The 19,410-nt window shown below is 43.9% G+C and overlaps 1 pseudogene; it reads left to right on the top strand.

Annotated features, from left to right (window-relative positions):
- Positions 1-296: 296 nt before the first annotated feature.
- Positions 297-1,655, top strand: LOC123930611 (annotated as a pseudogene).
- The last annotated feature ends 17,755 nt before the right edge of the window (positions 1,656-19,410 follow it).

Raw genomic sequence — 19,410 nt, 5'->3', positions numbered from 1 at the left:
GTGTGCTGGGGATGAAGGACACCCATAGGGGAGGCTTTGGGAGGGAAGGACCTGCCCTGCTTCCCTCACCTGGATGGGGCATCTTAGGAAGCTTGGTGTCCCCTGCCGCACTGTCATGGACACCAGAGCCAGACTGGGCCTGAGGAGGGGCTGTTCCCATTCCTGGGCACTGCTGATGTGACAACCCTGTGACAGGCAGGACTGGCCTCCACGTGGCCACACCCGGTGTGTCTGTCTGTCCCGTGGTCACAGTGGTCCCTCAGTCTGCACAGCCAGAACCAGAGAGAGGAGACGCCATGACCCCCACCCTCACAGGCCTGCTCTGTCTCGGTGAGATCTGAGGAGGGGAGGGGACACCCTAGGCTGGAAGGGACCCATCCCACAGACAAGCCCTGGTTTGTCGGAGACCCCAGGCTCAGGAGGCTCATGGGAGGAGGAGTTCTGCTAGGATTCAGGGCAAACCTCTCACAGGGACTGTCTTCCAGGGGTGAGTATGGTCCCCAGGACCAGAGCGCAGGCAGGTGAGTCTGTCCCTAGGGGTCCCAGTCTCACCTCCTCACTGGGGACAGGGGTCACCCACCAGGCAGCGGGGGATGGAGAACAGCAGCTTTGGCTGATAGAGGGGAATGTCTGGGTTTTAGGACTGAGCTGGGCCCTGGGGGAGGGGAAGGTCTGTGTCCCAGCCGCTGTTTCCTTCTAGGGACTGTCCCCAAACTCACCATCTGGGCTGAGCCAGGCTCTGTGATGCCCTGGGAGATACCTGTGACCATCTGGTGTCAGGGGCACCTGGAGGCCCAGGAGTAGCACCTGCATAAAGAGGGAGATTCATGGACCTGAGACACATGGAAGATACTGGAGCCTGGGGACAAGGCCAACTTCTCCATCACCCACATGACAGATGTACATGCAGGAAGATATCACTGTGACTATCTCAGTCCCACTGGCTGGTCAAAGCTCAGTGACCCCCTGGAGCTGGTGGTGGTGACAGGTGCGAGCCCACTCAGAGTCCTAGCCTCAGGCTCAGCCCTCAGGAAGGGGGTGGGCTCTCAGGTGTCTCCCTCTCACAGCCCAGCCTGGGGATAATGTGGGGGTCTGAGCCTCATTTCACATTCCCCCTCCTCCTCTCCTGGATCCCAGGACAAACTCCGGCTCTCAGCCAAGCCCAGCCCTGTCGTGACCTCAGCAGGGAACATGTACCTCATGGATGGGATTCCACAGGTTCGTCCTGATGAAGGAAGAAGAATGTCAGCCCTCCTGGACACTGAACTCCCAGCCAGCCCCCCGTGGGGGGAACCAGGCCCTGTTCCCGTGGGGGTCCCGTGACCCCCAGCCTCAGGTGGATGTGCAGATGCTACGGCTATTACAGCATCACCCCCCAGGAGTGGTCAGACCCCAGTGACCCCCTGGGCCTGCTCTCTCAGGTGAGGAGCCCAATCCTGTCCTTTCTGTGTCCTGATGATCTACTCAGGGCTCTGTTCCCTGGGCTGGGATGGGAGGGAGGGGCCAAGGAGCATCACTCAAAGGGAGATCTGCTCCTTAGCAAAAAGGAGGCCAACAGAGGCCTGCACCCCTGCTCACCTTTTATCCCTCTTCTGGGTCTAAAGGTGCCCGGTGGGCAGCCGGAAGATCTTGGGGAGCCCACGGGGCAGGTATAGGAGAACTCTAGTGAGATGGGGACTCCTGGGTCAGCCCCACCCCCCATCCACAAGACCGCTCAACATCGGGGCGCCCCGGGATCTATTTGCTCAGAAGGAGCACACACCACCCCGCATCCATTCTGAGATGATCTAATGCCCCCTCAAATACTCAGAAACCGTCTTGTGTCTCAGGGGGGCTGAGAGCCCAGCAGAGACACCTGGGCCACATGTCTCTGCGGCTGGGCCACAGGGAACAGAGCGGGAGCAGAGAAGCTCCAGCGCCCGCCCAGCTACTGTCCAGGATCCTCTAGAGACACAGTCCCCGGCCGCCACCCCCCTCCCCAGGCCCCGGGTCCACAGCTGCTGAGTCATGGGGTTCTGTGCAGGGGTATAGTTTCTCCCAGTCTCTCAGGAGGAGGGCGGGAGTCGGGTGAGCCCCATCATGGGGCTCCAGGGGCGCCAAGGCCCACGGAGGAGGGCTGGCATGGTCAGGGCCGAGGGAGAGGCTGGGGGCCCAGCCGGGGAACCAACAGCCAGGGTGAGTGATAGGGGAACTCAGGAGCCTACCTCCTCACCTCCCAGTCTTTGGGGTGTGAGATATGGGGTGGGACTCACCCGAGGTGGGGGTTCTCAGTGCCCCTGAGGTGGTGATCTGGGCCAGGTCCCTGCTCTTCGGTGAGGACTCCCTGCTGTCCCTGTCCCCTCTGAGCAGAAAAGGTCAGCTCAGTGCCCTGTCTCCAGGGAAGTCTGAGACAGGATGCCTTAAAGGGTTCCCAAGAGGCGGTTCACAGAGGAAGGTCCACCCAGGAGGGCCTGGGAATAGGCGGGACCTCCTGCCCCCAGAAGCCAGATCCCTGAAGTTTCCCGGCAGGACTGAGGATGGAGGGTCGGAGAGGCGCGGACCTAGATGCCAGGACGCTGAGATGCCACCCATCGACTTCCCTGCGTCTTCCGCTCAGAAGCCAGGCGCTGGCTACCAGCAAGGGGCAGGGGTGAGGTAGTCACTAACTGCGAGGCAGGCCAAGCGCTTCCTGGGGTGGGGTCTGCAGGAGTTCCCTCTCCTGGGAGGTGGAGCTTCTGAAAAAGGCGCGTCCCCTCTGTAAAAGGGGGGGGGGGGGGAAGGAGCTGCTGCAGTGATCCCAATTCTGGCCTGCACCGAGCTGCCTCTGCCAGGAACTTGGATCTGGGAAGTGCTGGGAAGCCGAAGGAGAAAGGGCGTGGGGGATTGTGTCTGTCAGGCCCGGGTCTCAGCAGAGCAGGAGGAAGACAGCAGAGATTAGAAAATCCCCCCATTGATTGAGCGCCTCAGCCCCTCCTCATTCCACATAAAACTGTGCGTTTTCCCCTAAAAACCACCTGCCCCTCGTCAGCGGACCGCAACTCCTAGGCCCCCAGCCCGGGGTTGGAGAACGTGTGAGAGAGAGGAGAGAGAGGAGCGGGTGTGCGCACTTTGGGTCCAGGCCTGACTCGGAGCCCAGGGAGGATGCGGGGACTCTGAGACAGTTTGCAGAGGACAGACAGACGCCTCCTTGGCAGCTCTTTCCCATTTCCAAGAAACCCCGAGTATGCAGCCCCTCCCCCACACGGAAGAGCCGCTGAGCGCTCTCACCTCGCGCCTGGAGCTGCTGGGACCCTTTTCTGAGGGCGCAGGTGGAGCTCATTCCAGACGCTGTCCTAGAGAGAAGGCTGCCGGACTGTGGGCACCTCTCTACTGCCCCTTGCGCTCACCTGGGAGCTTGCACGCCCCTGGGTTCACACCTGAGACCCAGGTGGTTTCCCCAGAGATGCTGCACCACATGTCCATGTGCAATTCGTGTTCAACCTGCATTGCGTGTGGAAACCTGCCCAGTGTCCCTGTGCCTGCTTCAGAACTTCTAAAGGGATCCTTGCAGATATAAATTACAAATTCACGTTATGAGGATTTATGACTGAAAAAATTCTCCCATTTCATCGGGATTAGTTGAAATGTATACATTTATTATAGAGAGCAATTTTTGATGATGAAGTTTTGTGGGGGGTTTTCTTGGTTGTTTTTTTTAACAAAACATGCTTAGAAGCGAACTTTATAAATGATGCGGGTGAATGCTGAAGTTTTTTTCATCAAATTCTCTACATGCAAATCTTAAAAATTGTTCAATTTTTATTCATTTATAAGTATGATTTTTTATTTCTTTATACTTTTTTAACTTTATTTTGTGTTTTATTTTTTAATTAACATATAATGTATTATTTGCTTTGGGGTACAGGTCTGTGAATTACCAATCTTACACAATTCACAGCACTCACCATAGCACATACCCTTCCCAATGTCCATAACCCAGCCACCCTATCCCTCCCACCCCCCAGCAACTCTGTTTCTTGAGATTAAGAGTCTCTTATGGTTTGTCCCCTCTCCAGTCCCATCTTGTTTATTTCCCCCCCCCCTGCCCCCCCATGACCCCATGCCCTGCCTCTCAAATTCCTCTTATCACAGAGATTGTATGATAATTGTCTTTCTCTGATTGACTTACTTTGCTTAGCATAATACCCTCTAGGTCCATCCACATCATTGCAAATGGCAAGATGTGGGAGGGAGGGATGGCTGCATAGTATTCCATTGTATATATACACCACATCTTCTTTATCCATTCATCTTTTGATGGACATCTAGGTTCTTTCCATAGTTCAGCTCTTGTGGACATTGCTGCTATAAATATTCGGGTGCATGTGCCCCTTTGGACCACTACGTTTGTATCTTTAGAGTAAATACCCAGTAGTGCGATTGCTGGGTGGTAGGGTAGTACTGTTTTCAACTTTTTCAGGAACTTCTATACTGTTTTCCACAGTGGCTGCACCAACTTGCATTCCCACCAATGGTGTAGGAGAGTTCTCCTTTCTCCGCATCCTCACCAACATCTCTCATTTCCTGACTTGTTAATTTTAGCCATTCTGACTGGTGTGAGGTGGTATCTCCTTGTGCTTTTGACTTGTACTTCCCTGATGCCAAGTGATGTGGAGCACTTTTTCCATATGTCTGTTGGCCATCTGGATGTCTTCTTTGCCAAAAGGTCTGTTCATGTCCTCTGCCCATTTCTTGATTAGATTATTTGTTCTTTGGGTGTTGAGTTTGATAACTTCTCTATAGATTTTTGGATACTAGCCCTTTATCTGATATGTCATTTGCAAATATCTTCTCCCATTCAGTTGATTGTCTTTTGGTTTTATTAACTGTTTCCTTTGCTGTGCAAAAGGTTTTGATCTTGATGAAGTCCCAATAGTTCATTTTTGCCCTTGCTTCCCTTGCTTTTGGTGATGTTCCTAGGAAAAAGTTGCTGCAGTGGAAGTCAAAGGGGTTGCTGCCTGTGTTCTCCTCATGGATTTTGATGGATTACTGTCTCACATGGAGGACTTTCATCCATTTTGAGTCTATTTTTGTGTGTGGTGAAAGGAAATGCTCCAGTTTCATTTTTCTGCATGCGGCTGTCCAATTTTCCCAATACCATTTGTTGAAGAGACTGGTTTTTTTTGTTTTTTTTTTTAATTTGTTTATTTGTTTATTTACAGCATAACAGTGTTCATTGTTTTGGCATCAACCCAGTGCTCCATGCAGTACGTGCCCTCCCTATTACCCACCACCTGGTTCTTCAACCTCCCACCCCCCCCCCCCGCCCCTTCAAAACCCTTTGGTTGTTTTTCAGAGTCCATAGTCTCTCATGATTCATCTCCCTTTCCAGTTTCCCTCAACTCCCTCTCCTCTCCATCTCCCCATGTCCTCCATGTTATTTGTTATGCTCCACAAATAAGTGAGACCATATGATACTTGACTCTCTCTGCTTGACTTATTTCGCTCAGCATAATCTCTTCCAGTCCCGTCCATGTTGGTACAAAAGTTGGGTATTCATCCTTTCTGATGGAGGCATAATACTCCATTGTGTATATGGACCACATCTTCCTTATCCATTCATCCATTGAAGGGCATCTTGGTTCTTTCCACAGTTTGGCGACCATAGCCATTGCTGCAATAAACATTGGGGTACAGATGGCCCTTCTTTTCACTACATCTGTATCTTTGGGGTAAATACCCAGCAGTGCAATTGCAGGGTCATAGGGAAGCTCTATTCTTAATTTCTTCAGGAGTCTCCACACTGTTCTCCAAAGTGGCTGCACTAACTTGCATTCCCACCAACAGTGTAAGAGGGTTCCCCTTTCTCCACATCCTCTCCAACACACGTTGTTTCCTGTCTTGCTAATTTTGGCCATTCTACCTGGTGTCAGGTGGTATTTCAATGTTGTTTTAATTTGAATCTCCCTGATGGCTAGTGATGATGAACATTTTTTCATGTGTCTGATAGCCATTTGTATGTCTTAGTTGGAGAAGTGTCTGTTCATATCTTCTGCCCATTTTTCGATATGATCATCTGTTTTGTGTGTGTTGAGTTTGAGAAGTTCTTTATAGATCCTGGATATCAACCTTTTGTCTGTACTGTCATTTGCAAATATCTTCTCCCATTCCGTGGGTTGCCTTTTTGTTTTGTTGACTGTTTCCTTTGCTGTGCAGAAACTTTTGATCTTGATGAAGTCCCAAAAGTTCATTTTTGCTTTTGTTTCCTTGGCCTTTGGAGACATATCTTGAAAGAAGTTGCTGTGGCTGATATCGAAGAGGTTACTGCCTATGTTCTCCTCTAGGATTCTGATAGATTCCTGTCTCACGTTGAGGTCTTTTATCCATTTCGAGTTTATCTTTGTGTACGGTGTAAGAGAATGGTCGAGTTCCATTCTTCTACATATCGCTGTCCAGTTTTCCCAGCACCATTTATTGAAGAGACTGTCTTTTTTCCATTGAATATGTTTTCCTGTTTTGTCGAAGATTATTTCACCATAGAGTTGAGGGTCCATATCTGGGCTCTCCACTCTATTCCACTGGTCTATGTGTCTGTTTTTATGCCAGTACCACGCTGTCTTGGTGATCACAGCTTTGTAGTAAAGCTTGAAATCGGGTAACGTGATGCCGCCAGTTTTGTTTTTGTTTTTCAACATTTCCTTAGCAATTCGGGGTCTTTTCTGATTCCATACAAATTTTAGGATTATTGGCTCCAGCTCTTTGAAAAATACCAGTGGAATTTTGATCGGAATGGCATTAAAAGTATAGATTGCTCTAGGCAGTATAGACATTTTAACAATGTTTATTCTTCCAATCCAAGAGCATGGAACAGTCTTCCATCTTTTTGTGTCTTCTTCAATTTCTTTCATGAGTGTTCTGTAGTTCCTCGAGTACAGGTCCTTTACCTCTTTGGTTAGGTTTATTCCCAGTATCTTATGGTTCTTGGTGCTATAGTAAATGGAATCGATTCTCTAATTTCCCTTTCTGTATTTTCATTGTTAGTGTATAAGAAAGCCACTGATTTCTGTACATTGACTTTGTATCCTGCCACGTTACTGAATTGCTGTATGAGTTCTAGTAGTTTGGGGGTGGAGTATTTGGGGTTTTCCATATAAAGAATCATGTCATCTGTGAAGAGAGAGAATTTGACTTCTTCATTGCCAATTTGGATACCTTTTATTTCTCTTTGTTGTCTGATTGCCGTTGCTAGAACTTCTAATACTATGTTGAACAAGAGTGGTGAGAGTGGGCATCCTTGTCGTGTTCCTGATCTCAACGGGAAAGCTGCAAGCTTTTTCCCATTGAGGATGATATTTGCTGTGGGTCTTTCATAGATAGATTTTATGAAGTTCAGGAATGTTTCCTCCATCCCTATACTTTGAAGCGTTTTCATCAGGAACGGATGCTGGATTTTGTCAAATGCTTTTTCTGCATCAATTGAGAGGACCATGTGGTTCTTCTCTCTTCTCTTATTGATTTGTTCTATCACATTGATTGATTTGCGAATGTTGAACCAACCTTGCAACCCAGGGATGAATCCCACCTGGTCATGGTGGATAATCTTTTTAATGTGCTGCTGGATCCTGTTTGCTAGGATCTTGTTGAGAATCTTTGCATCCATATTCATCAGTGATATTGGTCTGAAATTCTCCTTTTTGGTAGGGTCTTTGCCTGGTTTGGGGATTAGGGTAATGCTGGCTTCATAAAAGGAGTCTGGAAGTTTTCCTTCTGCTTCAATTTTTTGGAACAGCTTCAGGAGAATTGGTGTTATTTCTTCTTTGAAAATTTGGTAGAATTCCCCAGGGAATCCGTCAGGTCCTGGGCTCTTGTTTTTGGGGAGGTTTTTGATCACTGCTTCAATCTCGTTACTAGATATTGGTCTATTCAGGTTGTCAATTTCTTCCTGGTTCAATTTTGGGAGTTTGTAGTTTTCCAGGAATGCATCCATTTCATCTAGGTTGCTTAGCTTATTGGCATATAACTGTTGGTAATAATTTCTGATGATTATTTCTATTTCCTTGGTGTTAGTTGTGATCTCTCCCTTTTCATTCATAATTTTATTAATTTGGGCTTTCTCTCTTTTCTTTTGGATTAGTGTGGCCAATGGTTTATCGATCTTATTGATTCTGTCAAAAAACCAGCTTCTAGTTTCATTGATACGTTCTACTGTATCTCTCGTTTCTACCTCATTGATCTCTGCTCTAATCTTGATTATTTCCCTTCTTGCATGTGGAGTTGGTTTGATTTGTTGTTGATTCTCCAGTTCTTTAAGATGTAGAGACAGCTGGTGTATTCTGGATTTTTCAATGTTTTTGAGGGAGGCTTGGATGGCTATGTATTTCCCCCTTAGAACCGCCTTTGCTGTATCCCATAGGTTTTGGACCGAAGTGTCTTCATTCTCATTGGTTTCCATGAATTGTTTAAGTTCATCTTTGATCTCCTGGTTGATCCAAGCATTCTTAAGCAAGGTGGTCTTTAGCTTCCAGGTGTTTGAGTTCCTTCTGAACTTTTCCTTGTGATTGAGTTCCAGTTTCAAAGCATTGTGATCTGAGCATATGCAGGGAATAATGTCAGTCTTTTGGTATCGGTTGAGTCCTGCTTTGTGACCCATGAAGAGAGTGTTTTTTTCCATTGGCCATTCTTTCCTGCTTTGTCAAAGATTAGTTGACCATAGACTTGAGGGTCCATTTCTGGGCTCTCTATTCTGTTCATTGATGTACGTGTCTGTTTTGGTGCCAGTACCATACCGTCTTGATGATTACCCCTTTGATAATTACCCCTAGAGCTTGAAGTCTTAAATAGTGATGCTGCCAACCTTGGTTTTCTTTTTCAACATTCCTCTGGCTACTTGGGGTCTTTTCTGGTTCCATATAAATTTTAAGATTTTTTATTCCATTTCTTTGAAAAAAATTGATTGTATTTTGATAGGAATTGCATTAAATGTACAGATTACTTTAAGTAACATAGACATTTTCACAATATTTCTTCTTCCAATCCATGAGAATGGAACATTTTTCCATTTTTTGCATCTACCTCAATTTCTTTCCTCAGTACTTTATAGTTTTCTGAGTATAAAGTCTTTGCCTCTTTGGTTAGGTTTATTCCTAGGTATCTTATTGTTTTGGGTGCAATTATAAATGTGATCAAATCCTTAATTTCTCTTTCTTCTGTCTTGCTGTTAGTATTTAGAAATGCAACTGATTTCTCACACTTTATATCCTGACACTTTATTGAATTCCTGTATGAGTTCTAGCAGTTTTAGAGTGGAGTCTTTCGGCTTTTCCACATAAAGTCTCATATCATCTGCACAGAGTGAGAGTTTGACTTCTTCTTTGCCGATTTGGATGCTTTTTATATCTTTTTGTTGCCTGATTGCTGAGGCTCTCTATTCTGTTCATAGGACTTTTCAAAATGTCCTAGCTGAGGCTAGGACTTCTAGTACTATGCTGAATAGCAGTGGTGATAGTGGACAGCCCCGCTGTGTTCCTGACCTTAGGCGACAAGCTCTCAGTTTTTTCCCATTGAGAATGATATTTGCTGTGGGTTTTTCATAGATGGCTTTGATGATTTTGAAGTATGTACCCTCTATCCCTATACTTTGAAGAGTTTTGATCAGGAAAGGATGCTGTACCTTATCAAATGCTTTTTCATGATCTATTGAGAGTATCATATGGTTCTTGTTCTTTCTCTTATTAATGTATTGTATCACATTGATTGACTTGCGGTGGTTGAACCAAACTTGCAGCCCAGGAACAAATCCCACTTGGTCTTGGTGAGTAATCCTTTTAATGTACTGTTGGATCCTATTGGCAAATATTTTGGTGAGAATTTTTGCATTTGTGTTCATCAAGGATATTGTTCTGTAATTCTCCTTTTTGGTGGGGTCCTTGTCTGGTTTTGGGATCAAGGTAATCCTGGCCTTATAAAATGAATTTGGAAGTTTTCCTTGCCTTTCTATTTTTTAGAACAGTTTCAGGAAATAGGTATTAATTCTTCTTTAAATGTCTGGTAGAATTCCCCTGGGAAGTGTCTGGCCCTAGGCTCTTGTTTCTTGGGAGACTTTTGATGACTGCTTCAATCTCCTTATTGGTTATGGGTCTGCACAGGTTTTCTATTTCTTCCTGGTTCAGTTTTTAGAGTTTACATGTCTCTTGGAGTGCATCTGTTTCTTCCAGATTGTAAAATTTGCTGGTGTATAGGTGCTCATAATATGCTCTTATAATTGTTTGTATTTCCTTGGTGTTGGTTGTGATCTCTCCTCTTTCATTCATGATTTTATTAATTTGGGCCCTTTCTCTTTTCTTTTTGATAAGTCTGGCCAGGGATTTATCAATCTTATTAATTCTTTCAAAGAACCAGCTCCTAGTTTTGTTGATTTGTTCTAGTGTTCTTTTGGTTTCTATTTCATTGATTTCTGCTCTGATCTTTATTATTTCTCTTCTCCTGCTGGGTTTAGGCCTTCTTTGCTGTTCTGTCCCCAGCTTCTTTAAGTGTAGAGTTAGGTTGTATACTTGAGACCTTTCTTGTTTCTTGAGAAAGGCTTGCATTGCTATACACTTTCTTCTCAGGACTACCTTTGCTGTGTCCCAAAGTTTTTGAACAGTTGTGTTTTCATTTTCATTTGTTTCCATGAATTTTTTTAATTCTTCCTTAATTTCCTGGTTGACCCGTTCATTCTTTAGAAGGATGCTCTTTAGCCTCCATGTATTTGAGTTCTTTCCAACTTTCCTCTTGTGATTGTGTTCAGAGCATTGTGGTCTGACAATATGCAGGGAATGATCCCAATCTTTTGGTACCGGTTGAAACCTGATTTGTGACCCAGGATGTGATCTATTCTGAAGAATGTTCCATGTGCACTAGAGAAGAATGTGTATTCTGTTCTTTGGGATGGAATGTTCTGAATATATCTGTGATGTCCATCTGGTCCAGTGTGTCATTTAAAACCTTTATTTCCTTGTTGATCTTGTGCTTAGATGATCTGTCCATTTCAGTGAGGGGGATAATCACCATAATAATAATACTAACATTAATAATGTTATATAATAACATATAATATTATTATATATAAAATTAAATAATAATAATAATTTTGTATTATTGTTGCCATGTTTCTTTGATTTTCTTATTAATTGGTTTATATAATTGGCTGCTCCTATGTTAGGGGCATATTTAAAGTTGTTAGATCTTCCTGTTGAAGATCCTTTAAGTATGTCTGTCTTCCTGACAGACCCTTCAAGTATGATACAGTATCATCTTCATCTCTTATTATAGTTTTTTCCTTAAAAATCTAATTTATCTGATGTAAGGATTGCCACCCCAGCTTTCTTTTGATGTCCATTAGCATGGTAAATTGTTTTCCACTCCCTCAATTTAAATCTGGAGGTGTCTTCAGGTCTAAACTGAGTTTCTTACAGACAGCATATCAAGGGTCTTATTTTTTTTTATCCATTCTGGTACCCTGTGTCTTTGATTGGGGCATTTAGCCCATTTACCTTCAGGGTAACTATTGAAAGATATGAATTTAGTGCCACTGTTTTGCCTGCAAGGTGACTGTTACTGTGTATTGTCTCTGTTCCTTTCTGGTCTGTTACTTTTAGTTTCTCTCTTTGCTTAGAGGACCCCTTTCAATATTTCCTGTAGAGCTGGTTTGGTGTTTGCAAATTCTTTTAGTTTTTGTTTGTCTTGGAAGCTTTTTATCTCTTCTTCTATTTTCAATGACAACCTAGCCGGATATAGTATTCTTGGCTGCATATTTTTCTTGTATACTGCTCTGATTATATCATGCCAGTCCTTTCTGGCCTGCCAGGTCTCTGTGGATAAGTCTGCTGCCAATCTAATATTTCTATCATTGTATGTTACAGACCTCTTGTCTAGAGCTGCTTTCAGAATTTTCTCTTTGTCACTGAGGCTTGTAAGTTTTACTATTACAGGACAGGGTGTTGACCTATTTTTATTGATTTTGAGGGGGTTCTCTGTGCCTTCTGGATTTTGATGCTTGTTCCCTTCACCAAATTAGGGAAATCCTCTGCTATAATTTGCTTCAATATACCTTCTGCCCTTCTCTCTTTCTCAATCTTCTTTGATCCCAATTATTCTAGTATTGTTTCATCTTACAGTATCACTTATCTCTTGAATTCTCCCCTCATGATCCAGTAGTTGTTTATCTCTCTTTTTCTCAGCTTCTTTATTCTCCATCATTTGATCTTCCATATCACTAATTCTCTCTTCTGACTCATTTATCCTAGCAGTAAGAGTCTCCATTTTTTATTACACCTCCTAAGTAGCTTTTTTTATTTCAACTTGGTTAGATTTTAATTCCTTTATTTCTCCAGGAAGGGACTTTATTTCTCCATAAATGGATTCTCTTGTATCTTCCATGCTTTTTTCAAACAGCTAGCACCTCAATAACTGTCATTCTGAACTCTAGTTCTAACATCTTGCTACTGTCTGTATGGATTAGATCCCTAGCCATTGGTACTGCCTCTTGTTCTTTTTTTTTTTTTTTTTGAGATGAGTTTTTCCACATTGTCATTTTATCCAGAGAAGAATAGATGAATGAGAGAACAAAATACTGAAAGGGTATCAACCACCCCAGAAAAATATAAACTAACCAAATCAGAAGAGACTCAAAACCCAGGTGGAGAGGAAAGCAGGGGGAAAAAAAAAAACGTGTGTGTGTGTGTGTGTGTGTGTGTGTGTGTGTGTACTGGTGAATAGAACAGAACCATGCACTTGATTTTGGGCGTATTTTGGTCTGTTAGAAGAAACTGCTTCCCAAAATTTTAAAGAAAAAAAAAACTTACACATATGCAAAAATAAGGGTAAATACGATGAAGGGATGGAATATGACTGTAAAGATGAAAATTTTAAAAGAGTCTAAAAAAGGAATTGATCAGATAAGAAATTGGTTGAAAAAAGAAAAAAAGAGGAAAGAGACTGGAGGCTACAACAATGCCATGTGCAAAATTTAGGGTATATTTTGATCTGTTAGAAGAAACTGTATCCCAAAATTTTAAAGAAAAAAATCTATATGTATACAAAAAATAAGGTTAAATACAATGAAGGGATAGAATATGACTATAGCAATGAAAATTTTAAAAGATTTTTAAATTGCTATTATAAGATAAAATAGTTTTTTAAAAAGTTAAAATAGGAAAGAGGAACAATTTTTTAAAATAAAATAAGAAAAAAATAAATTTACAAAACCTTAACTTTGAAAGACTAAAGAATCATGGGGGAAAAGCCATGAATTCATTGTGGTGCTTTCCCCTAGCTCTGAAGTTCCGAGGTTCTCATTGATCAGTGAACTTGGTCTTGGCTGGGTGTTCTTGCTGATATCCTGGGGGAGGGGCCTGTTGCCATGATTCTCAAATGTCTTTCCCAAGCTAAGCAATCTGCTTGGGTTTGTGCTCAGGAGTTTTTGTTCCCTTAACGCTTTCCATACCGCTATGAAGGACTGGAATGAAGATGATGGACGCCCAATCTCTGGCCCCATGAAGCCAAACCTGGGCCCTGCTCCTCAGTGTGCCCTCGGAGAGAAGCCATCAGTCCCTTCCATCTCCCTGGTCTCTGGCCGTGCTGCAAGCTCACCCCACCTGTGACCGAGCATTTCTATCTCTGGCATGCAGCTCCCTTTGGAGTCTCCAAACCCAGCTGATTCCTGCTATGGGCTCTCATGCCCCTTCTCCCAGAGGAAGGAGGGGTCTCCCTGAATCTACCACTTGTGGGGTCCCTGATGAAGATCAGTTTAAGGTAACCCTGAGCTAAGAGCCCCTCCTCAGCTCCATCTCTGTCATAGGCCTCCTTGGACTGATTCCTGTGGGCTCTGCCGCACTCAGACACCACAGGTCTTTCTGTGACCCTGTGGGTCCCGAGTCACACCATCCCGGCGAGGGCTCCACCCACCCCTACACTCCATTTAGCCTCTGGAGCAACGTCCCTCAGTGGAGCAGACTCCTACAAGTTCGGATTTTGTGCTCTGCTGCTCCACCGCTTGCCAGGAGCCAGCCCTGTCCCCCCCTCCGCCCCCCCACAGTCTATCTTCACATCACCTCAGATTCACTTCCCAGCAGGTCCTACCTTCCAGAAAGTGGTCGCTTCTCTGTTCCTAGAATTGCTGCTCTTCTTTTCGATTTCCTGTTAAGTTTGTAGGTGTTCAGAATGGTTTGATAGCTATCTAGCTGGACTCCTGGCACCCAATATTTTAAATCTCCTACTCCTCCATCATCTTGCTCCTCCCCTATTTCACTATGCTTTCTAAATAATAGCTAAGTATATAAACAGTGATACTGGTTTGGTTATATTAATTTTTTATTCTATTAACAGTACAGATACTCCACCTTTTTGTTCTTTACAATTGATCTCCTTTGATTTACTGATAATCATTATAACAATCTCAAAAAAAAAATGAAACTTGCCTCTTTATTTCCAGATTGTGTACCGGTGTTATTTGCAGCAAATGCCTTATGATAATGATGACAAAGTAAGATGTTAACATGAATCTAAGTGTTGCTTTAAGAAAACATCTTCCAAACTATGGAAAGAACCTAGATGTCCATCAACAGATGAATGGATAAAGAAGATGTGGTATATATACACAAAGGAATACTATGCAGCCATCAAAAGAAATGAAATCTTGCCATTTGCGACAACATGGACGGAACAAGAGGGTATCATGCTTAGTGAAATAAGTCAATCGGAGAAAGACAACTATCATATGATTTCCCTGATATGAGGACGTGGAGATGCAACATGGGGGGTTAGGGGGATAGGAGAAGAATAAATGAAACAAGATGGGATTGGGAGGGAAACAAACCATAAGTGACTCTTAATCTCACAAAACAAACTGGGGGTTGCTGGGGGGAGGTGGGGTTGGGTGAGGGGGAGGGGGGTTATGGACATTGGGGAGGGTATGTGCTATGGTGAGTGCTGTGAAGTGTGTAAACCTGGCGATTCACAGACCTGTACCCCTGGGGATAAAAATACATTATATGTTTATAAAAAAAAATAAGAAATAAATAAAAAACTTAAAAAAGAAAACATCTTAATTGATAGCCCAAATTATTTAATTATTGTACGTCAAACACATGTTAAAAATCTGTATTTTTATGTATATACCAATACTGACCTGTCTATTTCAGGTCATTTCTCTGTTACATTCAGGTTCTATTAGGAAAAATATTTATGCTTTTTTTCACTTTTTTAAATTAATTTCTTTTCAGCATGACAGAATTCATTGTTTATGAACCACACCCGGTGCTCCATGCCATATGTGCCCTCCATAATATCCACCACCTGGCTCCCCCAACTTCCCACTCCCTGCCCCTTCAAAACCTTCAGATTGTTTTTCAGAGTCCATAGTCTCTCATGGTTCATCTCCCCTTCCACTTTCCCTCAACTCCCTTCTCCTCTCCATCTCCCCATGTCCTCCATGTTATTTGTTATGCTCCACAAATAAGTGAAACCATATGATAATTGACTCTCTCTGCTTGACTTATTTCACTCAGCATAATCTCTTCCAGTCCCATCCATGTGCATACAAAAGTTGGGTATTCATCTTTTCTGATGGAGGCATAATACTCCATCATGTATATGTACCACATCTTCCTTATCCATTCATCTGTTGAAGGGCATCTTGGTTCTTTCCACAGTTTGGCGACCATGGCCATTGCTGCAATAAACATTGGGGTACAGATGGCCCTTCTTTTCACTACATCTGTATCTTTGGGGTAAATACCCAGCAGTGCAATTGCAGGGTCATAGGGAAGCTCTATTCTTAATTTCTTCAGGAATCTCCACACTGTTCTCCAAAGTGGCTGCACCAACTTGCATTCCCACCAACAGTGTAAGAGGGTTCCCCTTTCTCCACATCCTCTCCAACACACGTTGTTTCCTGTCTTGCTAATTTTGGCCATTCCAACTGGTGTCAGGTGGTATCTCAATGTGGTTTTAATTTGAATCTCCCTGATGGCTAGTGATGCTGAACATTTTTTCATGTGTCTGCTAGCCATTTGTATGTCTTCATTGGGGAAGTGTCTGTTCCTGTATGCTTTTCTTAATACAAATTAGGAACAGAATTTTTCCAGGGCTTGTACATTTCCTGACTTATTCTTGAAATTTTATAGCCCTAGTGAGATACATTTAAAAGACTTTTTAGTATTAAACATTTGGATATTAACTGACTGAATGATGTCTATTCTTCATTCACACAATCTGAATTTTACAAGCTTATTTGACATTTTCATGGGGAGATTAGCAATTAGAACTCATCTATACTTTTTCTTTTTGTTTTTTTATGTGAAAACAGATTAAAATAGGTTTGTAGGAATATCTAATTTTGCATTCACCAGTTTTATAACAACACTGGTTTTCTCTGTTCCTTAAGAGTTTGAGGTGAGAGGGGATGTCTTTGAAGATAAAAATCAAATGACTGGTGTTCTTCCTTGAAATCTTTTGGCAGTCTCTGGAGTTCTTTGTGACTGACAGACAGAGATAGAGAGAGATGAGGAGGAGGACAGTGATGATAATGATGATGGTAGTGATGATGAGGATGGTGGTGGTCATGATGATGGTGGTAGTGGTGGTGATGGTGATGATGGTGATGATGATTATGGTGATGGTGGTGATGGTGATATCCGACCTCGGATAGTTCAAATAACTAACTCACTTACATGGTATGCATTGAATTCTCTCTCTCTCAATATATTCATATCTATATTCATATATATTAATTCATATATACATAAATATGAATATACATGTTCAATATATATATGGCCAACCTCTCATCCATGAACACTAGGTTGTAAATTGTTGAAAAAAGTAAGTTCTCCTATCCATCTTACGTCCTCAGAATGAAAACAGAAATTGAATAGCTCAAGTATTTCTATAATGAGAGACGACTTTACACACTGAATTTCTGAGCTAGGGGGACACAGGAAGACTCTGCCCCAATGGGACTCAGAAGCAAAGTCTCAATTCATAAAACACGAAGAGACAGAAAGAATCCAATGAGAACAGAGGTGATCCTTCAATAGCAGTGAAAGTGTCCATTAGGGACTCTGTATTACTTATATCACAAGAAATGGGGCAGGTACAAGAACACAAAACCCAGAGGACAAGTTTGAGTCCCATCAGCACCTCTTTTCCCCCCATACTTTTATGGTTCTCAGAAGTGGCTGATACCATCAGCCCATCACAAAACAAGGCAGACACCAACACTGGGGAGGTATGGGAATGGCTTGGATGGTGAAGTGCTGTCAAGGGGAGGCAGGTGCCCTGGGTGGACACCCAGTGTACTGAGTGATTTTCATCTGCTCTGACCTCTGTGAGCTCTCTACCTTAATTCCGAGCCTCCCACACCCTAGATTACACAGTGGAGACCCTCATCTGCATGGGCATGGCTGCTGTGATCCTAGTGGTCCTTTGGATTCTCCTCTTTCAGGCTTGGTACAGTGAGAGAAGAGCCCAAGATGTGACCAGGAGGCAAACACAAGAGAGAACAATGCAACGATCAGAATGACAGAGCCTGGGAAGTACATCTTGTGTGGCCAGAAGGTTCTGGAAGATCATGTGGGGTATGTGCCTTGTGAACTGTCTGCAGGTCATTGTGAGGAGGAAGAGGAATCATGGTTCCCAGTGCAGGGACAATGTATGCCCTCTTCTGCCATTAAAATATGGACTCCCCTTCCCATCCACTGGTGAGTTGTCTTCACTGGCTCTCATCTCCCCCCAACCCGCTTACACCCACATGGCAGACTTCAGTCCACATCTCCATACACTGCCATGCTCTGGGTCCAATTTCAGTTAACACATTTTCCCATTTTCCTCCCTTGCAATCATCATACACCTTGAGGCACATGAAGGGGTCTCCATCTTTCGGTTCAAATAATGCAGGCTGTTTGAATGAATCATAAATTGGCATCAAAAGATGCAGCCTGAAAGGGATAAACCCAGGAGATGCCCCCACACCCCCCATGCATCCTTCACTTCCACCAGGTGGCCTGTCTGTGCTGCCTCCAAGAAACCGATGTGCAAAATGCTGGCTCGTGGAATTGGCCAGTATCTGTGGTGTAACTCCTCCCTTCATAGGCAACTTCAGGGTCCCACCATGAGGTGCCCGATGGTGAGGAACGTGCAGAACAGATGTGACAAAACAGTACACGTCAACCTAGAACCCATTAATGCCACTCTGATAGCCCTAAAGTGCATCCAGTTTTCCTTGCATTTTATGTGGAATGATTACTTCTATTTCTCTTGTGCAGTTTCAGCCAACTCACAAGACTGAGGGTCCAGGACTGAAGCTGAGATGTGAATAGTAACAGTGTGCTATCAGTCGTGGGAGGGACAGGAGCACACAGGCCCATGAAATTGAGAGGTTCCAGATCCTGAAAAACTTGAGCCCAGAAGCACTGTGTCACCAACAAATTCCACTTCTGGGCATAAGTTGTAGTTCTGCAAGATAGACAGTTCTGGAGATCTCCATACAACTCCACACCTAGAGCGAACAACAGGGTCCTGACAAATCTGTAAAGAGGTAGATCTTGTGTTAAGCTCTCTTGTTACCACAATGAAAAGCAGACATGAAGGAGAATTGTATCCATGTAACTTAGGAGACACTATGCAAGTGAGTTCATACAAGGACTCACAAGGGACAGAAGGTGGTGGCAATCAAATGTCTACCAGCTGAGAATGGATTAACAAGCAATTAACTGTGTCCAGCTGGTGGTTTGCACAAGGCATGGAGACAGAATCTAGAAGAGCTAATGCCTGGGGGACAAGAGGTGGTGCGAAGGCAGGAATGACTCGGGTCTTGCTAAAGAGAAGGTAGTGCTTCCCAGAAAAAGAGAACGTGATAGAGAGATAGTGTGTGAAGAAAACAAACACAAACCCAAGTCCAGAGCCAAGTGGTGGTTCCCTTGGTGAGTCAGTTTAGTCTAGAAACATGTTTCCGATCCTTCTCTGGGGTCATCCATCCTAGATAGCCCCAATGGCTCCTCCAGTCAAATAAACACACCATGACATCTCCACACAGTTCTTTCCCTGAGCCTTCCTTCCACAGTCAGGATCAGTGGAAGACTAGAGACGTCCTGTTGGAGCCACCACATCCGCCTTCCCCTCTTGCTTCTCCTCCAGGCCATGGCTCTCTGAGGAAATGTCTTACTCTCATGGCTCCATACCTACTCAAAACTGCCCCTCCTCTGCACAAAATAAAATAAAAATTTTATTTATTTATGCATTTATTATATGCATAATAAAAAGACAAAATCCTGTCTCTACCTTACTCCAGTGACACCCAGTCTCTACACCTGACCCTCCACGGGCTGACAACCAGGCTGAGCTACCCTCTCCAGCCCCAGCAGGGCCCTCTCCTCCCCACAAGCAAGCTCATCCCAGTTCACCACCTCCCCTCTA

The sequence above is a fragment of the Meles meles genome, chromosome 19 (genome assembly GCF_922984935.1).
Source record: "Meles meles chromosome 19, mMelMel3.1 paternal haplotype, whole genome shotgun sequence".
Taxonomy (NCBI): Eukaryota; Metazoa; Chordata; class Mammalia; order Carnivora; family Mustelidae; genus Meles; species Meles meles.
Note: the sequence above shows the minus strand (reverse complement) of the source record. Positions and strands in the feature narration are given on the sequence as shown.